Genomic DNA, 5,594 nt, shown 5'->3' on the forward strand with positions numbered 1-5,594 from the left:
CAATAGAGAGAGAAAAAATTCAAAGTGCAAAAGGAAGAGTCTTTAAATGGGTCCCTGAATGTGTGTTGAGTCTGGTGGTGAAGGGGAAGCAGCTGTTCCTGAACCCGGCTATACCTCTTTCCTGATGGGAGCAGTGAGAACAGAGCGGGTGATGTGGATCCTTGATTGCTGCTGCTCTCTGACAGCAGCGTTCCCTGCAAATGTTCTCAATGGTGGAGGGTTTTTACCTAAGATATCCTGGGTGGTGTCTTAACTTTTGCAGAGCTTTTTGCTCAGGGGTATTGGTGTCACAAGACAACTGATCAAACCTACTACAAACTGAACCTTTCACCCCTCACACCCGTAAACCCACTATTTTTCTTGCATCAATGTGCCTGTCTCAATGTTAAAGGTCCCTATTATTCCAGACTACACCATCCTGCCCGGCCATGCACTCCAGGCACCCGCAGCCTTCTGCACGTTCTCTTTCTACAAGTCCTTCAGCAGCCTTGTGTTTCCTCAGCACTGCCTGCTCCTCCACCAAGCTCTGCCTCAAATCCATTCACTCTATGAGCTTCCTGCATCACTCCAGAGAAAAGCCCAAGGTTTCTCTCTGGATATTGCATTTACTTCATTCTGATGGGCTGAATTCCTGCAGCTTCCCAATCAAACATCTGCAATCGCCTTTAAATTGTGCCCCTCTGCACAGATTTGTGCCACCTGCTTTTAAGCAGGTTAAATCCTATGGGCATTCTGACAGTATCCTTCCACTCTCTCTCTCTCTCTCTCTCTACCAGTGGATCTAAATCCTTCTGCCCAAATTGTTGCTTGGTCTGGGCTTCTGTCCTTTTGCCTGGATTCTCATCCTCTGCTATTTCAGTCTGAACCTTGCCGTCAGCCCGAGGAATAAAACCGAGGGGATATGGATTGGAATTCTTTCTGGCTAGAGCATCTCAAACACTGCTCTCATCCTCGTGTGTGCACAGCTAGAGACAAGAACAAATCTTGTCCTTAGTCACTGTGAAATCCATCTCCAGGATGCTGGCACTTTATTCCTGTGTGTTTTTTTTTGAACCTTGTTTAGTGCTAGTTTTTCCTTTTGATTTGAACATAACAATATATGTGAACGCACTTTCCAAATGGTTTTACAATGTAAACAATATTTTAAAGAAAAATCTGAAGACTTCACCATCTGAGATGCAGATTCTAATCTGTGGCTTCGGCGGGTCCGCGCCAAGGGGTATTTGGATTATTTTAAAGAGGACCGTCTTCCAATGTCTGCAGTGGAACTGGGAGAAAGAGGGTTGGGCTGTCGGTGTCATAGTTAATGACGTCTCATTACAGAACTGAAAGCTTACAGTCTGTGGTGAACTGATATTCTCGTCCCACTGACCAGCACCCCTTCCTGCTCATTCCCATCCATGGGGCCGGGACTCCCTCACCCTCACGGGTCCCCCTCACACTCGCAGTTCTCCGATCCCCTCAACCACACGGATCCCCTAAACCACGCGGGTTCCCACCCCCACCTTCAGCCTCGCAGGTGCCCTCAGCCTTCTGGGTCCACGTCCCGGTCCCCCCCTCCGCCCTCTGGGTCCCCGTACCTCCTCAACCTTCTGGGTCCCCGTCCCCTTCCCCCCTCAGCCTTCTGGGTCCCCACTTCCCCCTCAGCCTTCTGGGTCCCCGTCAGCCATCTGGGTCCCTGTCCTCTCTCAGCTTTTTGGGTCCCCGTCCCCCCTAACCTTTCTGGGTCCTGATCACCCTCACCCTTCTGGGTCCTGATCACCCTCACCCTTCTGGGTCCTGATCACCCTCACCCTTCTGGGTCCTGATCACCCTCACCCTTCTGGGTCCAGATCACCCTCACCCTTCTGGGTCCTGATCACCCTCACCCTTCTGGGTCCTGATCACCCTCACCCTTCTGGGTCCTGACCACCCTCACCCTTCTGTGTCCTGATCACCATTACCCTTCTGGGTCCTCATTCCCCTCACCCTTCTGGTTCCACGAGTACCTCAGCCTTGCGTGTCCCTCAACCTTCTGGATACCCGTCCCCCTCAGCCTCGCAGGATCCCCGCCCCCCACAGCCTTGCATGTCCCTCACTCCTCTTGCAGATATCCCACACCCCTCTGGCGGGTCCCCCTCACCCTTCTGGGTCCCCGACTCCCTCACCCTTCTGGGTCCCCGACCCCCTCATCCTTCTGGGTCCCCGACCCCCTCACCCTTCTGGGTCCCCGTCCCTCTCCCCCCTCTGCCTCGCGGGCCCCGAGCCCCCTCATCCTCGTGGGCCCCGAGCCCCCTCAGCCTCGCGGATCCCCCTCCCCCCCACAGCCTCACGGACCCCGACCCCCCCCCCCTTAAGCCTCGCGGGTCCCCGACTACCACACACCCTAACGCCACCCCGACCCAAACTTCCTCACGGTACCCCGGCCCCACCTCACAACCATCCCCCTGCCCGTTCCCCTCCGAGCTCCGGCCGCTCCAGACCCAAAGGGCGACCCGTGGAAACTCCGTCCTCCCTGGTCTCGCTCCCAAAATGCCCCGATTCCCGCCCGTGAGGAACCGACACGAACCTCTCTCCCCCTCCCGCTCGCGACCAACTCCTCCAAAGGCGGGAAAGATCAACAACATGGCAGCCACCAGGGGTCGCTCTCGCGAGAGCTTGATCCACCCCTCCTCGGGATCTCCTCTCCACCACCCCGAGCCCCTGGATGGAGCCCCAGGGCTCGAGGTCCAGCCCTTTGGAGCCCCCTCTCTCCTGAGAACCTCGTCCCACTGGGGAAGGGTCCGAGAGCTGGCTCGGGCCTCCAGTCCATCTCCCCTTCAGGCTGCACATTTCCACACCAGGATCTGCCCCACATTCCCCCCCAAGATTCCAGTCCATCCCACCTCCACCACCTTGGCCCAAAGCTCATTCCACGTTCCCACCCCCCTCTGAGGGAAGAAAATCCCCCTTCAATCTCAATCCATGTCCTCCTCTTTGAATCTCTCCCACTCTCCTTGGAAACAGCCTGTCCCCATGGACACGATCCGTCCCCCCTCACAATTTTCAAATCTTCCTCAATCTTCGACGCTCCAGGGAATAAAGTCCCAGCCTGTCCAACCTTCCCCTGGAACTCAAACCCCGAAAGCCAGACCACCTTCTTGTCACTCTCCTCGACGCGCTGTCTCATTCCTATCCTTCCTCTCCTCCGGCCACCCAAACGGCACACAATGTTCCCAAGTTGGCCTCACCCATGCCTCGTCCAACTTCCTCGTGGCCTCCCACCTCCTGCACTCAATCCTCTCACTTCTGAAGGCCAAAATACCAGAAGCTTTCTTCACTCCCCCCCACCTCTACAAGGGACTCCACTTTTGGGCAGTTCTGTACCACAGTTCCTCAATCCCTTTGTTTGACAACACTCCTCAATGGTCTGCCATTTAACATTCAAACTCTTACGTTTTAAGAATCAATTGCAGAGATCCATGGATGTGGGAAGTCAGGGTGCAGGTCGATGAAACTGGCAGAATGATATTTCACCATGGACGAGAAGGGCCGAAGGGTCCCTTTTCTTTGCTGTGGGGTTTCTAGGGTAGAGTTCACACCATTCTCAGGAAGGAGGATGAGCTGACAGATGTCATGGTCCACGGGTAGGAAAGGTGATGAGATCCTGCCAGGAGAGATGAGGGAGTTAAGTGCACAACCAAGGGGTCTCTCTCTGTCAGTCTGTGTGTGTCTCTATCTCTCTGTGTCTCTCTCTCTCTCTGTCTGTGTCTCTCTGTCTGTGTCTCTGTCTGTCTGTGTCTCTGTCTGTCTGTGTCTCTCTCTCTGTCTGTGTCTCTCTCTCTGTCTGTGTCTCTCTCTCTATCTGTGTCTCTCTTTGTGTCACTCTGTGTCTCTCTGTGTGTGTCTCTGTGTCTGTGTGTCTCTCTCTGTCTGTGTGTCTCTCTCTGTCTGTGTGTGTCTGTCTGTGTGTGTCTCTGTGTGTGTATGTCTGTGACTCTCTCTCTCTGTCTCTCTCTGTCTGTGTCTCTCTCTCTGTCTCTCTCTCGCTGTCAGTGTCTCTTTCTCTGTCTGTATGTGTCTCTCTGTGTGTCTGTGTCTGTATATCTGTCTCTCTTTGTCTATATATCTGTCTCTCTGTGTCTGTGTGTGAGTGTGTCTGTCTGTCTGGGTATGTGTGTGTGTCTCTCTCTGTCTGTGTCTCTGTATCTGTGTCTGTCTCTGTGTCTGTCTCTGTGTGTGTGTGTCTCTCTCTGTCTGTGTGTCTCTCTCTGTCTGTGTGTCTCTCTCTGTCTGTGTGTCTCTCTCTCGCTGTCAGTCTCTCTCTCTCTGTCTGTATGTGTCTCTCTGTGTGTCTGTGTCGGTATATCTGTCTCTCTGTGTCTATATATCTGTCTCTCTGTGTCTATATATCTGTCTCTCTGTGTCTCTGTGTGAGTGTGTCTGTCTGTCTGGGTATGTGTGTGTGTCTCTCTGTCTGTGTCTCTGTATCTGTCTCTGTGTCTGTCTCAGTGTGTGTGTGTGTCTCTCTGTGTCTGTGTCTCTCTCTGTGTCTGTGTGTCTGTGTGTGTGTGTGTCTGTGTGTGTGTGTGTTTCTCTGTCTGTGTCTCTCTGTCTGTGTCTCTCTGTCTGTTTCTCTGTGTCCATGTCTCTCTCTCTATCTCTCTCTCTCTGTCTGTGTCTCTCTCTGTGTGGGTCTGTGTGTGTGTGTCTCTCTCTCTCTCTCTGTGTGTCTCTCTCTCTGTCTGTTTGTGTGTCTTTCTCTCTCTGTGTGTGTCACTGTCTGTGTGTGTGTGTCTTTCTGTCTCTCCCTCTGTGTCTCAATGTGTGACTCTCTCTGTGTCTGTATGTGTGTGTGTCTCTCTCTCGTGTGTGTGTGTGTGTGTCTCTCTGTGTCGTGTGTGTGTGTTGTCTCTGTGTCGTGTGTGTGTGTGTCTCTCTCTGTCTCTATGTGTGTCTCTCTGTCTCTGTGTATCTCTCTCTCCATCTGTGTGTGTCTCTCTATCTGTCTGTGTGTGTCTGTGTGTGTATCCGTCTGTGTGTGTCTCTCTATCTGTCTGTGTGTGTCTGTGTGTGTATCCGTCTGTGTGTGTCTCTCTGTCTCTCTCTCGCTGTCAGAGTCTCTCTCTGTCTCTTCCTGTGTGTGTGTGTCTGTGTGTGTGTGTCTGTCTGTCTGGGTATGTGTGTCGCTCTCTATCAGTGTCTCTAATATTTGCTTATTCATTACCCACCATTATCCATCCCGACAGGTGGTGCGGGCTTTGTTCCCCAAGGCGTCCGTATTGGCTGTCCATGGACCATCTCTGCCCCAACGCATTCCTCGGTGTCACCTGCATTAAAATCAAGGTGGCATCAGCACCTTTTTGGGCACTTTTAGCCGTATTTCCTCAGTTGTTCTGGCCAGTTTTGTGTTTCGTTCACACATTCCTGCTGCCTGGGGTTCACGGCACTCATGGAAAATCGCCAGTTCCTGAAACAATTCTTCATTTATCTTATTTGTAACATTTTTACATTTAATTTAACATATGCATTAAAAAACTTAAATTTCTTATTTGAAAATAAGATAAAATTAATGCATAGTGATTTAAAAAGTAACCCCTCTCACAGCTGCCCAATAGAAAACAATAAAGAGAGGA

General features: G+C 52.1%; 1 long non-coding RNA gene across 1 annotated transcript; it reads right to left on the minus strand.

Moving 5' to 3' along the window:
- Positions 1-1,191: 1,191 nt before the first annotated feature.
- Positions 1,192-5,389, minus strand: LOC138750692 (uncharacterized). Its single transcript, XR_011349472.1, has 3 exons — positions 5,190-5,389; positions 3,415-3,625; positions 1,192-1,268 (listed from the first exon to the last, which is right to left on the minus strand). It is a non-coding gene; the product is annotated as an uncharacterized lncRNA (long non-coding RNA).
- Positions 5,390-5,594: the final 205 nt, after the last annotated feature.

The sequence above is a fragment of the Narcine bancroftii genome, unplaced genomic scaffold, assembly GCF_036971445.1.
Source record: "Narcine bancroftii isolate sNarBan1 unplaced genomic scaffold, sNarBan1.hap1 Scaffold_229, whole genome shotgun sequence".
Classification (NCBI taxonomy): domain Eukaryota; kingdom Metazoa; phylum Chordata; class Chondrichthyes; order Torpediniformes; family Narcinidae; genus Narcine; species Narcine bancroftii.